Source organism: Miscanthus floridulus, chromosome 3, assembly GCF_019320115.1.
Source record: "Miscanthus floridulus cultivar M001 chromosome 3, ASM1932011v1, whole genome shotgun sequence".
NCBI classification, from domain to species: domain Eukaryota; kingdom Viridiplantae; phylum Streptophyta; class Magnoliopsida; order Poales; family Poaceae; genus Miscanthus; species Miscanthus floridulus.
Window position 1 is genome coordinate 26,884,278 of NC_089582.1, and position 26,276 is coordinate 26,910,553.

Consider the following 26,276-nt stretch of genomic DNA (forward strand, 5'->3'; position numbering starts at 1 on the left):
TGTAGTGACCGACCTAAACCACATTTTTTCTGATAATAATTTTTTAATTTAAAGTTATTTATGGGTGCTGCTGTGACGATGGAACACTGAAGGCCCTTGGATACACAGAGCCTTTCATTGGACTCCTCACGTCAGCTCCTAGAGGTGGTTAAGAAACTGTCTGAGGTGGTTGGGTGTGAAGTGTTGTTTTTCTTTCACGACCGCGTCTTGCCATGTTTTTCATTAAGCAAAAGCAGAGTTTGTTACACCCTTAGCTGCTCACGGTAATCCCACGATTACGGACACCAGCGACCCAAACAGCACACGAGACTAATTTACAAAGATGCAATTTGCTACATGCAAACACAACCGGAGACCGGCTCTTTGGCGAGTGTCAAGTGGATTGCCGAGCGTTTTTTCGGGCACTCAGCAAAGAGCTTCTTTGCCGAGTGAAGAGCTTCAAGCACTCGGCAAAGAAGCTCTTTGCCGAGTGTTTTTTTTGACACTTGGCAAAGAAGCTTCTTTGCCGAGTGTTTTTTACACTCTTTTTGACACTCGGCAAAGAAGATTCTTTGCCAAGTGTTTTTTTTACACTCGGCAAAGAAGCTCTTTGTCGAGTGTTTTTTTTACACTCGGCAAAGAAGCTCTTTGCCGAGTGTTTTTTTTTGATACTAGGCAAAGAAAATTTCAAAGCATATTTTGAAGCAGTAAATTAATTCAAATGAAAAAGTTTTCAACTAGAAAGTTGTATAACTCATCAAGATGTACAATGTTTGTTTTGGTCTTTTCTTCATATGACAAAGTGAAAGTAAATTGGTTCACAAATCTAACATATCTCTCTTGTAGTTTATGAAACTACAAGAGCGATATATAAGATTTGTGAACAATGTTAGAACGACCATGTCGGATGAACAGATGACCAAACAACTAAAATAAACTCTGTAGATCTCAAAAAGTTATGAAACATTGTAGTTGGCAACTTTTTGATTTGAAATCATCTTGTCAAGCAAAACATTGTTTGAATTTCAAAAATTTAAAATTCGAACTTTTCAAACGACCTCGGATGGAAAAACAACCAAAATAAACTCTGTAGATCTCGAAAAGTTATGAAACATTGTAGTTGACAACTTTTTAATTTGAAATCATCTTGTCATGCAAAACTATGTTTGAATTTCAAAATTTTAAAATTCAAAATTTGTAAACGACCTCGGATGGAAAAACTTCCTAAACTAAAAGTGTAGATCTCGAAAAGTTATGAAACTTTGTAGTTTACAACTTTTTTATTTGAATTCGTTTAGGGCCTCAAACAAGCAATTTACACTCGGTTTAGTATAATATGTGGGGAACCAAAACGTAATCTAGACATTGATGGTAGTGTGGTACAGTGGTTAGAGGAGGGGACGCGCGAGGGAGAGGTCGCCGGTTCTTGTCAAGCAAAACATTGTTTGAATTTCAAAAATTTAAAATTCGAACTTTTCAAACGACCTCGGATGGAAAAACAACCAAAATAATCTCTGTAGATCTCGAAAAGTTATGAAACATTGTAGTTGACAACTTTTTGATTTGAAATCATCTTGTCATGCAAAACTGCGTTTGAATTTCTAAATTTTGAAATTCAAATTTTGTAAACGACCTCGGATGGAAAAACTTCCTAAACTAAAAGTGTAGATCTCGAAAAGTTATGAAACTTTGTAGTTTACAACTTTTTTATTTGAATTCGTTTAGGGCCTCAAACAAACAATTTACACTCGGTTTAGTATAATATGTGGGGAACCAAAACGAAATCTAGACATTGGTGGTAGTGTGGTACAGTTGTTAGAGGAGGGGACCCGGTTCGAATCCCGCCAGCCTCGTAGCCGCGAATTTTACGCGAAAAATACCGGAGATTGGGCGGGCACTGGCCGGTGGGGGCCTCCACCGATTAAAAAAAAATCCTATTTTTTCGTGTTTTTTTCCTATTTTTTTCGGTTCCAACTTTGCCGAGTATCGAGTGCCCGACAAAAGACACTTGACAAAGACGTTGCCGGTCCATTTTTTGCCGAGTGGTCTTTGCCAAGTGCAGCACTCGACAAAGCCTTTGCCGAGTGTATTGGGCTTTGCCGAGTGCACCTGGCACTCGGCACAGCCAATGAGTCCGGTTGTGAAAGCATCAAGCTGCTGTCCTAGCTACTCAGAGGACCGACAGAAGCGACCCGAACTGCCTGAAACCGGCCAGGCAGGTAAGTTTGTTGATTTGGTTTGCCCATTCAATCCCTACTAGTTAACTCCTTTCATTCGAACATGGATCCAACGCTTCTCATGTTCTAAATAGCTTGTTTGCATGCAGCACGGAGTTGAACCATCTCTGAAAATTTTTCTTACCAATCCTGACATCATATGCATAAAGTAAAGACTATAATTTGAATAGTTATCCTCGGTTTGGTTGTAGCGTGTCTAGTAGTTGTTCAAATGGAAACTTAATTTAGTGAATGAAAGCTCCATCTGACCTGCTTTAGGTAAATTAAAGAAAAATAAATTTGTCGTCCTTAGAGGCGTCAAGCGTGCATACATATTAAAATCGTCCTTCATCATAGATCTTCTACAAGCAAGATGTAGTATAAAACCATTTGCTAACGTATATACATAGATCAGAGCGCCTAACAAGTCCATATATATGGCATCGCGTGTTTTGCGCCGGAATCCGGCCAGAACAGCTGTATATATGTTGGATTGTCACGGCTGCAAATGGGTTTAATTCATTCATGGAGCAGGTCGTTGTGGGCCCAAATTAAAACAAGAAAAAATCCACTCGAGCGAGCCGGCCATGTATATATTAGTGTATTATTAAGCTAGGAGTATGTTATATGATTGACTGCTTTTATGTCTGTTAGCGTTAACCAGTATATGCATGATGCACGAAAGCTTATAAAATTTACTAAGGCGAGAGACGACTCTCGAGGCCTACGAACTACCCGGGATTTAATTTGTGGATGATAGATTAGTCTAGTCATCTTTGCTGTTCATAGAGAAAAGGGCTGTTACATATAAAATCAACAATTCGGTCGACCCTAGCTAAACTTCCTCGTCTAGCACCCATCGGTATATATATGTTGGAACCCAGCCGTGGCGGCCGGTCCTGGAACGACGGTGGAGCGACGGCGACTGAGTGCGGTCACCGCGGCGAGAGCACGAACGCTGGAATGCACACACGCGAAACTGGATGAACACAACAAGTTTGCACTGCGCAACTGCCGCAGCTTTTTCTTGGACTTTTTTATTGCATTACATAGAGGGATACATGGGCTTGAAGCCCGACCACCCCGTCGCACGACGAGCTCCACGATCTCCTGCTTTATCGGATCACTGACCATGGGCAAGCGCAGCGCGACATCGCAACGGGGGAGACCCACACGGCGGTTACGGCGTGGACTAGGCACAGCACCAGCCACCCGCAATTCTACGCCATCTAATACAAACTACTGAAAGTGTAAACAGTTCCAACGAGATTACATCAAGGACACTAGACTTATTCAAACTAACAAATCACCCCCTTAATCTTGTTGGACTTGAACGACGCCCAGCCTTGATCTCAGCTCAACAAATCTGATCCTGCCCAGTGGCTTTGTTAGGATGTCTGCCAGCTGATCTTCAGTCCCCACGTGATCAACACCAACCACGCCTTTCTCAATGCACTAATGAAAGCGAGTATCAATGTGTTTACTCCTGTCATGGTGCATTGGATTCTTACTCATCTCTATGGCTGACTTGTTATCAACAAGAAGTCTGAACTTCTGAACCTCATTGCCTGTCAGATCGGCCACCAACATACTGAGCCAAACACCCTGACATGCTCCTGCAGCAGCTACAACATATTCGGCCTCACAAGTAGACAAGGTCACTACCTTCTGTTTCTGTGAAGCCCAAGTCACCAGACTGGAACCCAAGTAAAATACCACTCTAGATGTGCTCTTGCGGTGTACCAGATCACCTGAATGGTCACTGTCTGTATACCCCAGTAGAGATAATTCTGAGCTTCTTCCTTTCTTGTATCTGAGCCCGAGATGGATTGTGCCTACAATCTACCTGACAATCCTCTTTACCATAGCCCCCTTGTCTGGTGCTTCCATGAACCTGCTAGCAACTCCCACAGCATATGCAATATCAGGTCTTGTATTCACAAGGTACCTCAAACTGCCTATAATGCTCCTGTACCTTGTAACATCTTTTTCAGTTCCAGGCTTTGTTGTCATAGGTCTGACACGCTATTCCATAGGAGTGTCAACTGGATTGCATCCCCTCATCTGGCACTGCTCAACTATTTTCTTGGCATAAGCACTCTGACTAATAGTGATTTCAGAGCCCTGTTGATTCACTTCTAGCCCCAAGTAATAACTGAGCAAGCCAAGGTCACTCATATTGAAGAGTTTCATCATTTGTCCTTTGAATTCAGCAATCTTGCCACTGTCAGGACCACAAATTATCAAGTCATCAACATACACTCCAACTAACAAGAGTGAATCACCGTCACCTCTTTTGTACACAGCATGCTCCACCTTACTCTTCACAAAGCCCAAACTGATTAGCTCATGATTCAGCTTGACATTCCAAGCCCTGGGTGCCTGTTTAAGACCATACAAAGCCTTGTTGAGTTTGAACACTTTGCCTGCACACTCCTTGTTGATGAAACCAGAGGGCTGCTTAACATAAACTTCTTCAAGCAACACACCATTTAAGAAGGCTGATTTTACATCCATATGATGAATTTCCCAGTTGCCATGTGCTGCTAAAGCCAACAATACCTTTACTATTTCCATTCTAGCTACTGGTGCAAAAACCTCCTCATAATCCACCCGCTCTTTCTGTGCATGGCCCTTTGCAACAAGCCTAGCTTTGTGCTTGACAATGCTCCCATCTAGATCCCTCTTAAGTTTAAAAACCCACTTCAGACCAATTGCCTGATGATTTTTGGGTAAATCAGAGAGCATCCAGGTGTTGTTCTCTTCAATAGATTGAAGTTTGGCTTCCATTGCTTTTCTCCAACACTCCTCCTCAAGAGCCTCTTCTACACTGGGAGGCTCATCAGCAACAAGAAGACACAACCCACTATATTCAAAATTCTAAATTTCCTCAGTTGTATCATACAGGTTGGACAGTGACCTGAATCTGGGTGTCAGTTCATCACTTTCAGAGCTTTGCTCTCCAGGTGGTGTTACCCACTGAGCTCCAGCTCCTCCAGGTGAATGTGAACTTGATGCAGTGTGTGGCTGACTCATAGGGGCTCCCAAATACTGGAAACACTTGTGCATATGATGGTGATGCTGGTTCAGGCCCCCCAGACTATGGACTTCCTTGCTCTGCATCTGTTGTCGGTTGGGCTATAGTAGACTGAAATTCAGTGATGAAGAATTCAGGTCTGTCTTGACTGTTACAGTAACTGCTCCAGTCCCAGCCTTTGTTCTCTTCAAAAACGACATCTCTACTTATGTGCAGCTTCTTTGACTCAGGATCATACAACATATAACCTTTGTTTCCCTCTGCATACCCCAGAAACACCATCTTCACTTATCTGTCACTCAGTTTCCTTACCCTAGGCCCATTGTTCTTCACATGTCCAACACACCCAAACACCCTCAGGTGTCCAACACTGGGTTTCTTGCCATGTCAGGCTTCATAGGGAGTGACTGCCTCTAAACTCTTGGTTGGAGCCCTATTAAGCACATAGACTGCTGTGGTGACTGCTTCACCCCAGAATTGAGCTGGCACTCCTTTGCTTTTCATCATGCATCTTGCCATCTCTACAACAGTCTGGTTCCTTCTTTCTACTACCCCATTTTGCTGAGGTGTGCATGGTGTAGTAGTATAATGTTTGATTCCAAATTCAGTACAAAACTCTATGAACTGACTGGAGTTGAACTCACCCCCTCGATCTGTTCTGACTGCTTTCAGCTTCCCTTCTAATTTAGTTTTAGCCCTTGCCTTAATTTTCTTTAGGTAAGCCAAAGCCTCATCTTTTGATCTAAGGAGCTCAATCCACATGTATCTGCTATGATCATCAACAACTAGTAGAAAGTAGGCCTTGCCACCTGGTGTTGGAGGTGAAATCTGTCCACACAAATCAGTATGAAACAAATCCAAACCTTTCTGAGCTCGGTAGGATGATGCCCTTGGAAACGGTGCTCGATGTTGTTTTCCCAAAGTGCATCCTTCACAAACCTGCTCAACATGATCCACCACTGGCACTCCATTGACCATCCTCTTTCTACCCAATTCTCGGAGAGCCCTGAAATTCAAATGTCCATATCTAGCATGCCAAAGCCAAGCTGTGTCAGTGATACTCAGCATTAGGCACACTAGTGTTGCCGGTTTGATCTTCAACTTGTACAACCGATTGCCTTTGCGTGGAGTACTGACAATCAGTCTCCTTCCCTGATCAATTCGATCAAAAATCTGCAATAAACCATTCTCCAGCACTACCTTGCACCCAGCTTCCTCTAACTGACCAAGGCTAACAATGTTACTCTGTAACTTAGGAATGTAGTAAACATTTGTTAATACCTTGTGCTCTCCTCCACGGCCTGCCACGATCATCGTGCCGAGGCCTTCAATATTGACACTGAAGCCATCTCCAAAACGCACTGTGCCGTGCACCGACATATCAAGGCCTGTCAGCACAGACCGCATGCCTGTCATGTGATTGCTTGCTCCTGTATCAAGATGCCAAACACCAGCCTCGCACTCAACAGGAATCACCTTCTTCTCTTGGAGATGCACCATCTGAGGCTGCTTTGGCCTGACGTCATGAACTGTGGCAAGAAGCAACGTCGCCTGATCAACGTCAGCCTTAGCAAGGTTTGCCTCCTCACGTTTCTCCTTCTTTGGGCGCTTGTAGTCCTGTGCCCAGTGGCCATATATGCCACAATTCCAGCACCTCCCTTTACGGCGTGGAGTGCCCTCTGAAGTGAGCTTGACACCGCCCTTCTGTGGTTCCTGGCGCGCCACGGACTTGCCCTTGCTCTGACCGCCTGCTCCTCCATTCTCCTTCTTCACCGGCGACCCTGATTGTTGAAATCGGTGCTTGTGCTTCTCCAGCCAATCTTCCTCAGCGAGCAGCAACCGCTCGGCTTTATCAGTGATATGCTCAACCTTGTCCTCAAACCGATCTTCTGCAGCGCGCAACCGCTCCACCAAATCCTCCACCGACAATGTTTTCATATCATAGAACATCTCGATGGATACGGCAACTTGATTGAAATGGGACGGCAGCACACGCAAAAATTTCTTGACAACACGAGGATCGTCAACAGTCTCACCGAGGGATTTGAGTGTGGTGACGAGGTTGGTGATCCGTATGCCGAAATCCTCCACGCTTTCTCCTTCTTTGAACTCGATGTTCTCGAATTCTTTGAGAAGCTTCTGGACACTGATCTCCTTCACCCGATCTGCTCCAACCCTCATCGTCTGCACCGTCTCCCACGCCTCCTTCACCGTCTTCTTCGCGCCAAGTGTTCCCTAGCCTCGATGGATAAGGAGGAAAAAACAGTAAGAAAACAGCAAAAAAAAATATTTTTCATCAATCAAAGTCAAAGTAGCAAAAAACAACAATGTTAGAAAGGATTTTGGAAAAGTAGTAGATTAAAAATTAACAAAAATTGCTCCACACGCGCTTCGAACCCAGGAGCTAGAGTTCACACAAAGGCTCATCTACCCCGGATTACTGAGGTTTGTCTGATACTAAGCGGCGTTTATTTTACTTGTACAGACGCGGTGCTGATTTTCTTAAGTGGATCGGCTGCGGTGGGCGAGGGGTATGTAAAGCGTGAGCCACACCCGTCCTCGTCACGGGCGACTCTCATATTTGCCCGGTTCACTCGCAGGTGAGTCCGCTAGAGCTTGGCTCTGGGCTTTCACGGGCTTGGGCTTCCATCTACTCTGCATCTGTTGCTCGTCCAAGGCGTCGAGGAGCAGGACTCCACACCGGAGTCGAGGAAGCCGGCCCCGCGGACGGCCCCAAGAACTACGACCGCGGCCCGGGCGGTTCGACCCTCTCAGATCGGCAACCTCCGCCGGCGCCCTTCCCTCGGCCACCAACGCCGGCGAAAGTTCTTAGGTATGCAACTGTAGTGGTGCACACCCCTTTTTTGCCTATCAAGGCAGCCTGTGACCGTTTTTAAAATTGCTTGATCAGGCACACATGGACCACGATCGATTCTGAAATTGCTTGGTCAGGCACACATGAATTTGATGACAAAAGATGACACAATTTGGTTGAACGCCAATCATGAATTCCTCCTCACCGTGGTTGAAGCCCAATCCCTCTCCCTCTCCTGTTTCTGCAATTCGTTTATTCACATGTGAAAGCAATTTCCATTATAACAGGATATCATGTTAATGTAAACTACTGTTACAGTACACCCTCTGAGCCTTTAAGGTCTTGCCGTTCAGTACATATTGATGATGTTTATTTTTTCTTTTATGTTGTAGTCAGTTCAGATATGTAAGATCGATAGAAAAACTGAACACCAGCAGAGGTACTGAAGGCAACAATAATTTGATGAAGTGTGGACAGATGTGCACGAGTGAGCTTCGCATGCCATTTGGAAGAAGCATCAGCCTGTTGTGAACTTAAGTTGATGGATACCTCACAGAGGTTGCAAAGGACCCAAATAGACTATCGTACAATTTTTTTAGCCTACTTGAGACAATGGCTTTTGTTCGAAAATCTCTTAATAGGAATCTTGCTTCCAAAAGAAAGGATTCTAATAGGGCCACGTCACCTCGTCATCTCTTGGCCGTCCGATCCAATAGGTATGTTTCCTCGGCCGTTGAATCATGCGATCATGTCACCGTAATAGTCAGCGGGTGGTCACGTGCGTTGTTCCGGATTTGGACATGTCGCGTGTTCCAGATTCATCGGTGTCTCTTTTTTTAATACCGGGGAAAAAACGGCTGCGTGGCTTCGCTATCACAAGCCAGTGCATCTGGCTTCTAGATTCATCGGTGGGTCTCTTTTTTTAATACCGAAAAAAACGGCGGCGTGGCATTGCTATCACAAGCCAGCGCACTTGCTCTGTACTTCTCAACGCTCCTGTATTCCATCAACCATCTCTCCTTCACTACAAAGTAGAAGAAAAAATTAGATCACAAAGAATCCCCTACATGGCCTAATCATTCCTGCGGAGACCACGGGAAGAATCACACCTACAAATCAAAGGCACAACTCAAAGGTACATAACGTTCATCTTCTGCACTCTTATTTGTTTCCTTCCTTTGGTTGATCTGACTAATTCTGGCTATAGGTATTTTCTATATACTTGTTCACTATACATGTAGATACTTTCGTATACATATATGTGTAAATATGGTTCGGACAAAGAGAAAGCAACAACCACCAGAAACTATAAATAATCCATCTAATAGTAAGAATGCAAGACAATCAAGATACGGAAAGCTACGCGAAAAAAAAGTAAACTAGAACCAGCACTACGGGAAACAGTGACAATGCCGAGTGCTTTATGTTTGCCGAGTGCATTATATCGAGCACTCGGCAAACAACATATTTGCCGAGTGTTTACTCCAAGACACTCGGCATACTATTACACTCGGCATATTTATAATTTGCCGCGTGTCAACACTCGGCAACCATCAGACACTCGGCATATCTAATATTTACCGAGTGTCAACACTCGGCCTCTAGGGGACACTCGGCAATAACCAACACGTGACCAACGCATGCGCCGTTCTACCGGACGGCGAGCCGGCCGTTAGGACTTCGCCAAGTGTCCGTTAGAGGCACTCGGCGAAGTATGGATTTGCCGAGTGTTTTATTCCGGCACTCCGCGAAGTGTATGGGTTTGCCGAGTGTTTATGGAGACACTCGGCGAATCCAAAACTATTTTTTCCTCCTCGGCCCTCCACAATTTTTCTACTCCCCACATACGACATTTGGTACTGCATGTTAAAAGTTGGTCTATTTCTTGGTCTGTTTGCTATATTTAGTGAATTAATTTCATTTTGAGTAATTTATTGATTTAAGTGAAATTTGAACCGCAAGTGATTGAAACAATAGAATAAAATGAGTGGAAAAATCATATTCATGTCATTGATCCGGATTGATGTCTCATACAGGAAATGAAAAGAAATTTCGAACATTTTGTTCAGGAAACACGACCACGAACGTGTGTTCGAATGATTTTTAAATTCTACCAAAACCAAACGAAGTATGAAAATCACGAGATTTGTCAAGATGTCATGATATCATATATGGAGGCTGTGGTAAAAAATTGAGAATGTTTCGCACAATTTGTGACGTATGATGCTTACAAACGGAATCATCTCCGGAGAAAATTCGTAGAACTTAGAAGGATCCGGTAAGATTTAGAGTCCAAGTGACATGTGAATTGGGTTTGAGTTCAAAATTTTTTGTATAGGCAATACACAACATAGATTAGTTCATGTCAAATTTTGACAATTTTTCGGATCCGTTTGATATTTTTTATTTATTAATTGCAATTATAGAATTTTAGTTGATATAAATTAATTTTGAGCTATAACTGCATGAAATAATGAAATAATATTAGTAGAAAAAACAAATATGCATTTTGAGTGAATTTGACAAGTTTTTTTTTTCAAAATATATAGGAAAAAAGTTACTAAAAGAAGCTATTAAAGGTATACATAAAATATTAGCGTAATTTGCCGAGTGTTTCTATATAACACTCAGTAAAGTATCTCTATGCCGAGTGTCTTATAGAAAACACTCGGCAAAGTCTTGGTGCAGGCCCACTGCCGCGCGAGTAGACCTTTTGAAAAAATAAAAAAAATAAAAAAGGGGGTATGCCGAGTGCCAGATCGCAGGCACTCGGCATACCCCCTAACAGTTAACCCGGCGTGACCCCGCACGCCACACACACGCACACAACGCACACACGCCACAGACACACGCCGCGACCACCCGACCCCGTCCCGCCGGCGCCCCCGCCGGCATGCCCGCCGCCTCCCCCCGCCGGCGTCCCCGCCCCCGCTCCATCCCCCGACGGCGCCCTCCCGGTCCCGGCGGCACGCCCCCGCCCCTCGGCGTCGCCCTCCCGGCCCCGGCGCGCCACGCCTGCGGCGGCTCCACCCGGCGGCGCCTCCACCCGGCGGCGCCACCCCCCCCCACACCGGCAGCGCCCGCGGCGGCGAGGCCACCGAGCGGAGCGGGAATCGGAACATAATCAAGTCGAATTCGTCCTCACCTTCTCGTCGTTGCTGGTAAGGAAGCCCTAACGTTGCTTGCTCGGATTGAAATTATATTCCCTGTTCTACTAAGGCTTCTGCGGTTCCGCCCTTGAATTTTTGGTAGATTCGAGCAATCCAACCAGAAATTCCTGTAATTCCTTGTCGGGATGGGTTATCTGACCCATCGAGCCCCACTAGCTGCTGGATTGGTTCTTGATTTTCAATACATGAATTTCTTACATTAAGGAAGGCATGCTCTGGCGCGCGCGCCGCACTAGAGTCGTGGCCTGGTGTGGCCAGCGGCGTCTGAACCGAACCCGCCGGCCGCTGCCACTGCACGACGTAAACTCCCACCCGCGTCGTGTGCCGCGCGCAGCTAGCCACTCGGTCTGGCCAGACGATAATGAAGCCCACATCTATCCACCACCCAAAGGGACGGGCGGAGCCAAGTACAAGCGCGACCGAGCTGCGGCTGAGCGGCCGCCGACCCCCGAGACAGAATCGTCTCGTCGCCGATCCATCCCATGACTCGCGGCGGCGCGCATCATTTTCTTGGTGCCTACCGGTCTGCCGGATAGCCACGAGGTCCCGGACATCACCTGCAGGCTGCAGTCGTCTGCAGACGTACACGGATGCCGATCGATAGGCCGATAGCTACACTACGCAATGGGAATGGGCGAGGGTGAGGATCGGATTTTGAGATGTCCCCATCGTCTCGGTTCATCCCTGCACCCTGCTGCTGCTTCGCTTTCGCAGTCGCGCGCGGCAGGAATAATTAATAATCCCAGCCCGCACGAGACTGACGTTAGTTACTGGATGTTTTTTTTCCTTTTAAAATCTCCACACCCAAGCCCATTTTGTGGCAGTGCATGGCACACGAGAGCGATCCGTCCGGCACAGCTAGTCAGCCATGGTTGGCTGGCGGGTTAACGACACCAGCAGTTGCGATGACAGTGTATCGTGTGTCCTCTGTACGTGCTCCAAACGTAGTACATCTCGGCGAAACTCACTTCTCTCATGGCTCAGTTTAAAGATGTGGCCTACCACATACACTTCCACACACTTCCCTTAAACCTTTCCTGCAATTTGGTTTGTGCAATATTATGTGGGGAAAACCTAAAATATCGTTATACTGCAGTCTTGTATGTCCAGGATTGTTGTTTAGGCCCTTTTGCTGTTTCGTAGGTTGGAGCACTAAAATGTTGTAGGTTAAACCTGAAACATCTTTCGAAAGTAGCCTAGTATGGCCACTATCAGTGTTGTTTTTAGAAATTATAAAAAGGTAGGATGAATTAGAAATTAGAAAAGAAATTAGAAAGTGATAGAAATGGACTTTTTTAGAGAAGAATGAGAGGTAGTAGGATGTCTATAGAGGTGATATGACTTTTTTTTAGAAATTAGAAAAGGATAAACCATGAATTATTTGCTTTCTTGTGAGCTATATGTGGTTGTCGGCCATCGTGCCGTTCTGTTGGTGTGGATGTGGTTGTCGGCCATCATGCCGTTATATTTGATGCAGGTTTTGGAAACCTCCCCGTGCAGGGGAGGTGCTGCCAAAATTTTGACTTGACACTACTATGTTCATTTTGTTGTAGGAGAGACTCACAAGGACCGTCCTTGACTCGTCACTTTGCCGGATAGCAAGGTGAGGCATCATACACCTCTCTTTTCGTTTGATGTTCATATATCACGTAACCTAGTTAGGCGTCCCCCGTTCGAAAGAGATACGGTTGGAAATATGCAAATTTTTGCATATCTATAACCGTATCTGTTCTGAATTGTCCACGTTTTTTGGACAGCCCGAGGATGTGTAGCGGGTTTAGTTTCCATGGTCTACTCCGATCCGAGATAGAGTTTCGGCAGCACCTCCCTGTTGTTCTCTGAATACACAATCTCCTTTCCGGGACGTGTATGTGGAGAACAGCGGGGAGGTGCTGCCGAAATTCTATCTTGGATCGGAGTAGAGCATGGAAACTAAACCCACTACATATCCTCGGGTGGGATTAGGACCTATCTTTACCTAATAGACATTATAGGAACGTGTAGATGCAACGTGATTTTATATATTACTCGCTGATATGCTAGAGGATGGATGACCGTGAGTGGATGTACACGGGCCGCTCTAGTCCGAATTCGTTGACCAATGAATGGATTGACAAGACGGATGCTTTCTTGGAACGGGCGTTTGCAATTGTCAAAGGAGCTAGATCGACTTGGTGTCCATGTAGCAAATGTGGAAACATGCGTCGGCAAACCAAGCTAGACATGGGCAAACATCTTGTGAAGAACGGATTTACGTCAGACTACACCAGGTGGACCTACCATGGTGAAGCCGATCATGGGAGAGACAAGGTCTTGAGACAACGCATCGAGGAATATGATGATGATGCCGGAGTGGGAGACATGTTAAATGACTACCATGAAGCACACTTCGATGAAGCAAGTAGGGAGGAGGAGCCAGAGGCTACCGCAAAGGCCTATTACAACATGTTGTCTGCGGCATAGCAACCCCTTCACGGGCATACCAAGGTTTCTCAACTGGATGCCATTGCACGCCTAATGGCCGTGAAGTCTCAGTTTACCTTGAGTCGAGACGCCTTTGATATTATGCTGGCAGTTTTTGGTAGCCTGCTCCCGGATGGTCACATCTTGCCAAAGAGCATGTATGAGGCACAAAAACTCCTTCGTGCACTTAAGATGCCATACGAGCATATACATGCTTGTCCGAAGGGATGCATCTTATTTAGGAAAGAGTATGCGGAAGAAAAGTACCGTGTGAAGTGCGAATCGTCTAGGTTCCTAGAGGTAGACTCTGGTGATGGTTAGAAGAGGCAGCTCGCAATCCCCGTGAAGATCCTACGGTACCTTCCTTTCATACCGAGGATCCAACGGCTTTACATGACTGAGGAATCTGCGAAACAGATGACATGGCACAAAAACGGACGTCGATACAATCCTGAGAAGATGGTACACCCATCCGATGGTGAAGCCTGGACAAGGTTTGATGAGATTTATCCTGAGAAAGCTCTAGAGGCTCGTAATGTACGTGTTGCGCTGGCAACAGATGGGTTCAATCCTTATGGAATGGCGGCTGCCCCGTACACCTATTGGCCCATGTTCGTTATCCCCCTCAATCTCCCCCCTGGCGTCCTCTTTCAACGACAGAACATATTCTTGTCGTTGATAATTCCAGAACACCCGGGGAATAATATGAGTGTGTACATGGAGCCTCTGATTGATGATTTGATCCGTGCTTGGGAGGAAGGGGTATGGACATACGACTGAGCTACAAAGACAAACTTCAAAATGCATGTTTGGTACTAGTACTCCCTGCATGACTTGCCGGCATACGGGATTTTCTGCTGCTGGTGTGTTCACGGGAGGTTCCCATGCCTAGTATACAAGGCTTCTCTGATGTTCATTTGGTTGACGAAGGGTGGCAAGTATTCTTCATTCGACAAACATCGACAATTCCTCCCTCCTGACCATCCATTTAGACTAGACATCAAGAACTTTACGAAAGATGTCGTAGTTACAGACCCTGAACCGCAGATGATGACAAGAGCCACGGTTCATGCTCAGTTAGATGCTCTCGAGGTCAATAAACAAGAAGGTGGTTTTGTGGGATATGGCGAGCAACATGCTTGGACTCGGAAGTCGTGCTTGTGGAACCTCCCCTATTTTGATGATCTTCTTCTTCCACATAACATTGATATAATGCACACTGAAAAGAATATCGCTGAGGCAATTTTTGGTACAATCATGGACATTCCTGATAAGACAAAGGATAACGTTAAGGCTAGAATAGATCAAGCGAGGTTATGCGACAGACCAAAGCTGGACATGGCGCCTCCCAGAGACGGCAAGTCGTGGAGAAAGCCTAAGGCCGATTTCATCTTGACGAGGGCCCAAAGGAGGGAGGTACTAGAATGGTTCCAAACGTTAATGTTCCCTGATGGGTATGCAGCGAATCTGAAGAGGGGAGTGAACTTAGCTACTATGCGAGTCAACGGGCTCAAGAGTCATGATTACCACGTATGGCTTGAGCGTCTACTTCCGGTGATGGTTCGAGGCTATGTCCCTGATCATGTCTGGCAGGTGCTAGCGGAGTTGAGCAATTTCTTTTGCCAGCTTTGTGCCAAGGAGTTATCTCGTACCGTGGTTGCAGAAATGGAAAAAATGGCGCCTGTGTTGCTCTGTAAGTTGCAGAAGATCTTGCCACCCGGCTTCTTCAATCCGATGCAGCATATGATTCTACACCTCCCGTATGAAGCACGAATGGGGGGGCCTGTGCAGGGCCGTTGGTGCTATTCGATTGAGAGATGTCAAAAGGTTCTTCGAACTAAATGTAAAAATAAATGCAAAATTGAAGCATCCATTGCAGAGGCATACATTCTGGAGGAGGTGTCAAACTTCACAATAAAATACTATGCCGACAACCTTCCTAGTGTGCATAATCCACCATCTCGTTACAATGCCGATGGAGATGAATCGAGCCTTAGCATTTTCTGAGGGCAACTCGGAAGTGCAAGTGGTGCGACCCACAAGACCTTGAAACATGAAGAACGGCGCATTATCATGCTGTATGTGTTGACCAACCTATCCGAGGTGGAGCCATACATGCTGTATGTTCTCAACAAACTTGTTCTCAAGTAGTCGCTTTTCTATGTCCAACTCCCATGTTTCTTGTTGGTACATGTAATTTCATCGTCAATTCTGGCGTAAATCAAGGAAACCTACCCCGCACGAAAGTGATACCCATCTCAAAGAGGGCGTGGGAAATGGAAAACCTGATTTCATTTCTTGGTTCAAGCAGAAGGTACAGTCCAATTTAGCTCGTACTTAGTTTGATATTACAAGTTGCTCGTACATGCAAATAATAAAACGCACCACCCTGCTTGAACTTGTAGGGCCAAACCGAAGCGTCTATGAATGTCGAGTTGAGACAGGTTGCCGATGGTTGTTCCTATAAGGTCAAGTCGTTTACCGGTTATGACGTCAATGGATATCGCTTTCACACAACAAGGCACGAGCAGAGTCGGCCCAATTGAAGAACCACAAATACCAGAGTTTTTACGCCAGGCTTTGATGGGGTCGAGTACTACGGAATAATTGAAGAAATATACGAACTAACTTTTCATGGTTGCAAGCCTCTTAATCCAGTCATATTCAAATGTTATTGGTTTGATCCAGATGTCGTGAGACGCACCCCTAATCTTGGGCTAGTTGAAATTCGACAATCATCCGTCTTACCAGGAGACGACGTCTATATTGTGGCTCAACAGGCCACACAAGTTTATTATTTGTCATACCCGTGCCAAACCGACAGCCGTCTTAAGGGTTGGGATGTTGTGTACAAGGTATCGCCACACGGTAAACTACCTGTACCAAACAATGAAGATTACAATATAGACCCCAACACATATGATGGAGAGTTCTTCCAAGAAGATGGGCTCGAAGGGAGTTTTGTGATAGATTTAACCGAAGCTATCGGAATGGAAGTAGACAATGAAGGGGTTGCTGATGAGGACGCTGGAGACGAGGTTCAGAATGTGAAGGACTTAGAACTACTTCAGCGATTACAATTAGGCAATGACAGTGATCACGACATTCCTCCTTCGGAGCACGGGCATGATTATATCGACATGCGTGATAGTGATGATGAGACTTATGATCCAGCTAATCCCGATCATGACGATTATTTCTAATACATGTATGAGTCGTACTAATTTATTTATTATTTATCATATCTTTCTAAGTATGTTTTGTTTACCTGTGCTGATTGGTTTACTCTTTTTATTTGCAGGTAATTGAGCAATGGTGGGCGCTACGAGGAAGCTCGCGGCGATTTGTGAGAGAATCGCCGCTGTAGGGAGGGGTTCAGGTTCAGGTTCAGGTTCTGGGTCAGGGTCAGGTTCTGGGAGGCGTCGATGTAGGCCTCGAGGCAGGGGTGAGGAGGAGGAGGAGCAGGAGCAGGAGCAGAGGCAGAGGCAGAGGTAGAGGGGTCGACGGAAGGGTAGGGCGAGGACCCCATCGCCTGAACCTAACCCCCCGACGTCTGAGGAGGAGGAGGTACCTTCCGCACACGCCTCTGGTGAGGAGGAGGAGGAGGAGGAGGAGGAGCAGGAGCAGGAGCATGAGCAGGAGGGGGAGAGAGAGGGGGAGGAGGCAGGGGATGCCCAGTCCAAGATCTGGTTGCGAGGTCCCTCGTCCCTCCCGAGGCGTCCGATACTTGAGCATAGACACCTGCTGATTAAACCGACAGGGACCAGGTAAGTAACTTTAAATATTTGCAATAATTTTGATATGTTGAAAATTACAAAAGAAACTAATAATTTATATTAATCACTTGTGCAGGAGTTGGATTAAGCTCAGTGGGGGTGATCACAACCGCAAGGTCAACGGCATCCTTGGCCTTTTGTGCAGGGAACACTTCCCTGGCTTGGTGGTGTACACCGGACAGCAGGAGCCGGCCTACACGTGGGACCACTACGTCGCCGCCCCCGACGTCCCTGATCGTGATCGCAGGAGATTCACCAACATAGCGGAGCGGGTGAAGGGCAAGCTGTGGGTAAGTATTCCTCGCACTACATTGCTCAATACATCACTTTCACTGGACATTCTTGAAATAATAACTTTATACATCGCCTCTATATGTAGGACTTCTACAGATACCAGGAGGGATTCGAGGCCAAGGCGAAGTCCGTCTCTGAACAGGCCGCCAAGAAGCTCGTGAAGGACATGCACTATGAGGCGCGCGTCCAGGCCATCATCGAGTTCTACGCTTAATACAGAACCATGAAGGTTAAAAAAGATGAGGCAAGGACAATGAACCTGACCAAGGACCAATTCATGAGTGTAAGCAAAGAACGTTGATACTTACTTTATTTGAGATTAATTACGCTTAATTTCTTTTTTCATAAGTCACATGCTTGATGATGTAGGTGCCTCCGTGGTGGTGCCGAGCGCATATCCGGTGCTGGGAAAAGATGGTGGATGAGTGGTTGCAGCCCGGGTGGTTGGAGCACCACCTTGCTTGCCGAGAGCGGCGTTTGCAGATGCCAGGTGCATCACACCATCAAGGCAGCCTGAGCCTTGATGAATATAGGGGGAAATGGGTATGCAACTTCATTTCTGTATTCTAACGCTCAATTCTGCATAATTTCTAATCATTTTGCATTTTTGCCGTAGTCGTTGTCACATGATGGCCAGTCTTGCTCCCAGCTCAAGGCATGGGTTCTGTCCAAAAAGGGCAAGGCGACGGCCGACATCGACTTCAACCCGGAGGACCCGCCTGAGGCGTACAACCATCCAAGCATCCACAGCCGCGTCACCCAGTATACAACGATGGCAAGGGAGGTTCACGGGCCACAGTTCGATCCGAGCTCCCAGGATATTGATGGAGAAATCGTGATGAGGGTGGGAGGAGGCAAGAAGCATGGTCGGTATTGGATTGGCAACAGCGTAATCGACACGGCCTCTACTCCCACTCTCTCCCAGATCAGAGCAAGGAGCACGGACTCGAGCCCAGCGATACACCCACGGCCGACCACTGCACAGTTCTAGATAGAGGCTCTCCAGGTTCTTTCTCTTCCATTCATCATTCGTTGGTTCTTACGTACTTTAGCTTTGCATTGCTTTGCATTGTAACATTGCGATGAAATATTTTAGGCCCAGGTGGAAGCAGAAAAGAAGCAACGGGAGGAGATGGAGGCGAGGGTGGAGCGGTTAGAGGCCGAGCGGCAGAGGATGGACGAAGAAAGTCGGTTGAGGATGGACCAAATGTTCCAATACATGCAGAATTTTGCATCGAGTATGGGTCAACCTTTGCCACCGCCACCGATGCTATTCCCTTCACCTCAGCCACCCACAACTACTCCTGTGAGTCACTTGACACCTTGATATCTCCCATAAAATATTTGACATACTTTTAGGAATGTGTTAAATAAGCTGTCCAAATTGTCAGCAAGCTCCTTTACTGCTTTCAATGAAAAAAGTACTCAGGGATACATAGGAAATAAGATCATGTTCAAAATATAAATTTATTTTGACTGGAGCAAGTATTTTGCATCTCCCCTGCACTGGTCTGGGGCTCATGCCTGCTGGATTTGATGGCAGGGTGCTACTGCCCCCTGGTAGACCGCTTCCGGTGGGACCTAATAGGGCCTCATCCTGATTCGTTCAGCTGAAATCCTCTGTGCATGCAAATCAGATGGCGAAACACATACTAACCTGATGATTTATTACAGTAGCAGCTAGTCTTTGAACTTCACGTTCCTCTTGATCGGCAAAGAGCTTAGACTTCATTGCTGCTGCTGACACATTCATGTCTAGAGTGAACTAATCAGGATTTTGCTAGCAACATTGACTGTAGCAGGTATTAAATACATGCATACATACAGAACGAACAGAAGCCTGACTTTTCATTGTTATGTTATGAAGCAGTGAAGTGCATAGCGCATAGCCCTATGCCCCTACGTATGCAGTCTTACAATATGAAATCATTGTTATGTCATGAAGCAGTGAAGCAGTGAAGTGCATAGCATATAGCCTCTTTCAGGTTTAGCCTTAAGATGGTAAGGGAATTCCTGGGGAACTAGTTTAGGGAAAGGATGGTGGCTAGAATAATGATTTCATATTCAAACTCAACCTAGAGGACACAGGAACATAAAAAAAATCAGGACATGCTGACGTCTGGTCTTACAGGAAGCCAAAAATGTAACCTACACTACCATTCTAAATTGAAAGAGCATCTACTCCAAGTAGTAATTTAGGCTTTTATTTCCAAAATTTTTCTGTTGATAAAACTTTAAACAAAAAAAATGCTTAGTGAAACTTAAATATAAATGCAAATATAGATGTCATGTCAAAAGAGAATGTCAGGCAACCATTGGTGCTGCTGACTACCAGAATAGCAAATTATACTTCTATTACGTCACCTAAGCTTGAATGGCAAATCCACTTTTCTCAGTTCAATAAATGGTGCACTGGTTCTCCAAACAAGAAAAAAAGAAGAAGGGCGGAGCTACTCACCAGTGACATGACCGGATTAGAAGAATTAATGAATGGAAGCTGATTTCCTTGTTGAATATTGTGAACTGGAGCTCCTAAGAACACACTCACCAATATTAAGCCATAACACACAACAGGAGCAAATTACCAAAAGCTAAACAGTAAATGGACAAAAAATGAATTCAGCTGATAGGGAAACTTAGTGATGTAAAACACCTGAAGTGCTGCCATTGGAATCTGAATGTTAACCATTGCTTTGTGGTCGAAATGGAATGTTGATAACCATTGGAATCTGAATGTTGATAACCAGCAGCACATAGATATGTGGATGCTTGCTAATTCCCTTATTTTTAACATGCAAGTAGCCTGTTGTGTGCATAGCACAAATTTAAGTATTGCATTAGTGTTGAATGTTGTGATTACAATTACAGTATGCTGTAGATGCACACCTTTCGATACTGAAATTCACTTTGCAATATGAAGTCTAACACTGTTAAAAAGGAAGCTAACACTGTTTCGAATACTTCTCTTTTGTGCAGAATCAATCGGCGGCATCAAATAATCAGCCTCAAGACCCGGATTTGTCGCAGAGGTTCCAAGGGCCTACGCAGTGATTGCATTTGCATTGTGTCTTATTGTGACTTAGTTGTGACTTGTGATGATGGTTTATTGTAAATTGAGATGATGGTTTATTGTGACATGTGATGATGGTTTATTGTGAATTATGATGATGGTTTATTATACCTGTGACAAATAATTATGCCTGTGATGATGTTTTATTGTGAATTGTCATGGTTTTTTGTGAATTGAGAGATATGTGACAGATTATTAAAAAAGGGAGGGCCTTGGTCGCTTTGATGAGTGTAACACTCGGCAAAGATAGGAGTTGCCGAGTGTCAAGGTAAAACACTCGGCGAAGAGACCATTTTCTGCCATTCTGGGAACCTTCTTTGCCGAGTGTATTCCAGTGGACACTCGGCAAAGTGACCATAAAATTTGACCGTTGCAGGCTTGTTTGCCGAGTGTTTTAGGTGTGGCACTCGGCAAAGTTTACAAACTTCGCCGAGTGTTATGGTGTGGCACTCAGCAAACTTTGCCGAGTGTTTTCATTATGACACTCGGTAAACTTGAGAAACTTTGCCGAGTGTTTTCGTTATGACACTCGGCAAATTGGGGAAACTTTGCCGAGTGTTTTATTTCTGACACTCGGCAAACTTGAGAAACTTTGCCGAGTGTTTTCGTGCTGACACTCGGCAAACTTGAGAAACTTTGCCGAGTGTTTTTCCGTCGTGCACTCGGCAAAATCGACGTCGCCGTTCCATCCCGTCAATTTTTTTTTGCCGAGTGTTTACTGATACTCGGCAAACTGTTTGCCGAGTGCCCGATAAAAAACACTCGGCAAACTACTGTTTGCCGACAAATCAATGCCGTGTGCTGTATGCCGAGTGTAACACTCGGCAAAGTGTTTGCCGAGTGTTTTTGGGCGTTTGCCGAGTGCCCCTGACACTCGGCAAATCTACTGTATCCCGTAGTGCAGAACATAACTCAAACAGAGAAAATTTAATTAAAAAGCAATGCCTATATATTGAGGCTGCACATCCATATTTATACTCTTCTCATGGAATGGTATCATTTACACCAGAATATATACAACATCTAAAACAATCATATATATAGAACGATCATATCATGGTGCACCAAACTACACGTGTAAAGATTGTGATGCTATGTTCTGGTATGATGAAAGAAATAAGACAGACTCTAAAAATAAGAAACAGATTCTATATTCTAATTGCTGCAAATATGGAGAGATCAAAATACCACGATATAATGAACCACCTCAATTCCTTTCCATGCTCATTCACCATAGAGGAAATAATCTATCTAATCATTTTTATCAAAAGATAAGACAATATAACAGTATGTTTGCTTTTACTTCTATGGGTGGCAATATTGACAAAACTATAAATAAAGGTGAAGGTCCATATGTATTTCATATAAATGGCCAGATACACCATCGTATTTGTTCACTACTACCTGAAACAGACAATACTAGGCCAAAATTTGCAGAGTTATATATTTTTGACACACAAAATGAAATCCAAAATAGAATCGAAGAAATACCTAGAGAAGATCCTGATGATAATGATATCAATCCATATATAGTTCAAGAGCTTAAAAATATGCTTGATCAATACAATCCATTAGTTAAAAATTTTCGACAAGCACGTGATTTACTTGAACAGTACAAAGGTATAGATATCAGTGTACAGATTGTCGGTGCTAAAAAAGGTGATCCAATTCAATATGAAATGCCACACACTGAAGAATTAGCTATGCTTATAGTCGGTGACCTATCATTAGAAAATTATAAAAGAGATATTATAATCAACAGTACACACAAAGGCCTTCAACGTATCTCTATTTATCATCCTGCCTATATGGCATTACAATACCCCTTGCTATTTCCATACGGGGAAAAGAGGATTCCAACTAGGTACACCTTACCAAAATCAACATGGAAATCAAAGAAAAAAGAGAAAAAGCTAGATCAAGTGTTACAATACATTAGTACTACAAATATCATATGCATTTCAGATCTAACCAACCAAATCCATTCCTATGCTATGGCAAACTATCAAAACAAGCAATAGTACATGCAATGGAAGACGAAGATAGATTAATGTATATTGCTAAAAACCAAGATAAATTAAGAGTTGAATATTTACAAGGTATATATTATGCAGTAGAAAAAGGACTAACCGACAGCAACCAAATAGGCAAAAGAGTATTTTTACCATCAAGTCATACTGGATCAAGATGTTACATGATCCAAAATTATCATGATGGAATTGCAATATCCCATGTGTATGGACCTCCTGATCTATTTATAACATTTACATGCAACCCTAAGTGGCCTGAAATCAGTGTAGCTCTCTTAGAACATCAATATGCTAATGATAGACCAGATATTATAATACGTGTCTTTCATATGAAACTGAAACAACTACTAGAAGATATACGATCAGGTACAATATTTGGTCCAGTAGTAGCAATTTTATACTCTATAGAGTTTCAGAAAAGGGGTTTACCACATGTCCATATCTTAACATGGATAGATAAATCCAATAATCAAGTTACACCTGAGACAATAGATCTGTGGATATCTGCTGAAATATCAGAACCAAAAGAAGATCCTTTAGCATATGTCTTAGTATCTGAACATATGATGCATGGACCATGTGGAGAAAAAAAATATGAAAAAAGCCCATGTATGAAAAAAGGAAAATGTTCAAAATATTATCCAAAACAATTCCAAGATGAAACTACATTTACAGATAATGGATTTACTCAATATCGTCGACGAGACAGCAATATCTATATCCGTCGAGACAATCATAATTTAGATAACAGATGGGTTGTGCCACATAATTTAAAACTACTAAAGAAATATCAAGCTCATATAAATGTTGAATATGTTAATAAAAGTAGATTATTAAAATACCTCTGCAAATATGTCAACAAAGGACCAGATAAAGCAACAATTATTTTGGAGCCTCTAAAGAAAGAAGATCCTACACAAAATAAAAACACTAAAGACGTTGACGAGATAAAAGAATATTTAGATTGTAGATACATATGTGAGCAAGATGCTTTATGGAGATTACTAGGTTTTGACATACGTTATCATTGGCCTCCTGTTGAGCGATTGCCTGTGCACTTACCTTTGCTAAACACAATTAGACTACACAAGAATACAAAGTTACAGCATATAACGAAAGATCCCAAATTTCATAAAACAAAATTAACTGAATGGTTTGAGACTAATAAATTACATGAAGATGCTAGGGAACTAACATACTGTGATTTTCCTCGTTTTTGGAAATGGGATGATAAAAACCGAAAATGGACAAAAAGAAAACATGGTTTCAAAATTGGCCGATTATACTATGTCAACCCTATAGAAGGAGAACGCTTTTCTTTACGCATATTACTAATGATAGTTACAGGAGCTACCAGTTACAAAGATATAAGAACATATAAGGGAACTGTTTACCAAACATTTAAAGAAGTATGTGCTGCACGGGGCTTACTAAAAGATGATAACGAATGGTATAAAACTTTTGACGAAGCAGCAAATTGGGCTACATCTCTACAGCTATGCTATCTATTTACAACGATACTTCTCTTTTGTGACTTACAAGATGAAAAGAGATTTTATACTCAAAACTGGAGAAAAATGGTAGATGACATTGAACGTGATATAATTACTAAATATTACCCAATACAATATCAGCCTACGGATTTAGAACTTCATGATGCACTACTACAAGAATTAGAACAAATATTAAGCAAAAATGGTTTCAATATTCATTCATATAACCTTCCAAAAGTATCTTTACAATATAGACCTGACAAAAGTAACCAACTCATTGACGAAGAATTAAATTATCATATAGATATGTTGGATGAGCAAGCAAATAGACTTTACATGCAATTAAATACTGAACAAAAAAATGCATACCAACAAATAATTAGTAGTGTTTTAAAGAAGGAACCAAATATATTCTTTGTATCTAGACATGGAGGAACTAGCAAAACATTTATGTGGAACACAATTGTTTGTTATCTACGAGCACAGAAAAAAATGTACTAACTGTTGCATCATCAGGAGTTGCGTCATTGTTACTTCCAAATGGACGTACCGCACATTCACGGTTTCGCATACCAATAGATATAGATGAATTATCAATTTGTGATATAAAACGAGGAACAAAATTAGCTCAACTGCTTACTGAAATTGATCTTATCATATGGGGCGAAGCACTAATGACAAATAGACAATGTTTTGAGGCTTTAGATAGATCACTCAGAGATATATATCTGAAAAAGAAACAAATTTATTGAACATACCTTTTGGAGGAAAAGTTGTTGTACTAGGAGGAGATCCAAAACAAGTATTGTCAGTTATAGAAAATGCATCGAAATCTCAGATAATAAGTGCTTCAATATTTAGATCATATTTATGGAATCATGTGAAGAATTTTTTTTTGCATCAAAACATGCGTTTAAAACAATATGACATACATTCAACAGAATATCAGGAGTTAGATAGTTTCAATAAATGGATAATAGATATTGGGAATGGAAACATTACATATCAATCAAAAGATAATGCTGAAGAAGATCAAGATACCACTACAATTCAAATTCCAGAAGACTTATTATTGACCACAACTGGAAACAAGATTGAAGCTTTGGTCGAACACATATACCCAGATTTTCAACAAAATTTTAAGCAACCAGAGTATCTTATGAGTAGAGCAATTCTTACAACCACAAATGAAATTGTTGATGAGATAAATGATTATATTCTTACACTTGTACCTGCCGTTGAAACAGAATATCTTAGTGCAGATACAATATCAAAATGTTCAGATACTTGTAATGATGCAGATATATTATATCCTGTAGAATATCTTAATAGCCTAACCACAAATAATTTTCCAAATCATAGGCTAAAACTTAAAATTGGTACACCTATAATGCTCCTAAGGAACATTAATCAAAGCCTGGGCCTATGTAATGGAACAAGGTTAGTAATAACAAATCTTGGAAGAAATGTCATTGAAGCTGTTATCATTACAGGATCTCACACCGGAGAAAAAACATATATACCAAGAATAAATCTAACTGCGCGTGCCTCTCATTGGCCATTCACATTATCTCGACGCCAATTTCCAATAAAAGTTTGTTATGCTATGACTATAAATAAAAGCCAAGGACAAACTTTATCAAATGTAGGGGTGTATTTAAAGAAACCAGTATTTACACATGGGCAATTATATGTGGCAGTTTCAAGAGTACAAGATAGAAAAGGTCTAAAAATATTAATTGAAAACCCAGATGGATCATGTGGAGAAACAACTAAAAATATTGTTTATAGAGAAGTTCTTCAAATGATTTGATCATAATTTCTAAACTAGTACTGTTATACACTGCAGGATGGAGAAAGATATCACTCCAATATCAGAACTACGTCCAGGAAGCTTAGAGTACAAAATATGTGTTCGTGTATCCCGGATGTG

General features: G+C 43.2%; 2 long non-coding RNA genes across 3 annotated transcripts; one reads left to right on the top strand and one right to left on the bottom strand.

Annotated features, from left to right (window-relative positions):
- The first annotated feature begins 7,812 nt into the window (after positions 1 to 7,812).
- Positions 7,813 to 8,650, top strand: LOC136545291 (uncharacterized). Its single transcript, XR_010780976.1, has 3 exons — positions 7,813 to 8,065; positions 8,144 to 8,256; positions 8,440 to 8,650. It is a non-coding gene; the product is annotated as an uncharacterized lncRNA (long non-coding RNA).
- A 14,335-nt stretch (positions 8,651 to 22,985) lies between these two features.
- LOC136545292 (uncharacterized) lies at positions 22,986 to 24,340 on the bottom strand. Of its 2 annotated transcripts, none has more exons than XR_010780978.1 (3): positions 23,693 to 24,340; positions 23,280 to 23,354; positions 22,986 to 23,105 (listed from the first exon to the last, which is right to left on the bottom strand). It is a non-coding gene; the product is annotated as an uncharacterized lncRNA (long non-coding RNA). The 2 variants fall into 2 exon arrangements; XR_010780977.1 differs by having other exon boundaries at positions 23,280 to 23,357.
- Positions 24,341 to 26,276: the final 1,936 nt, after the last annotated feature.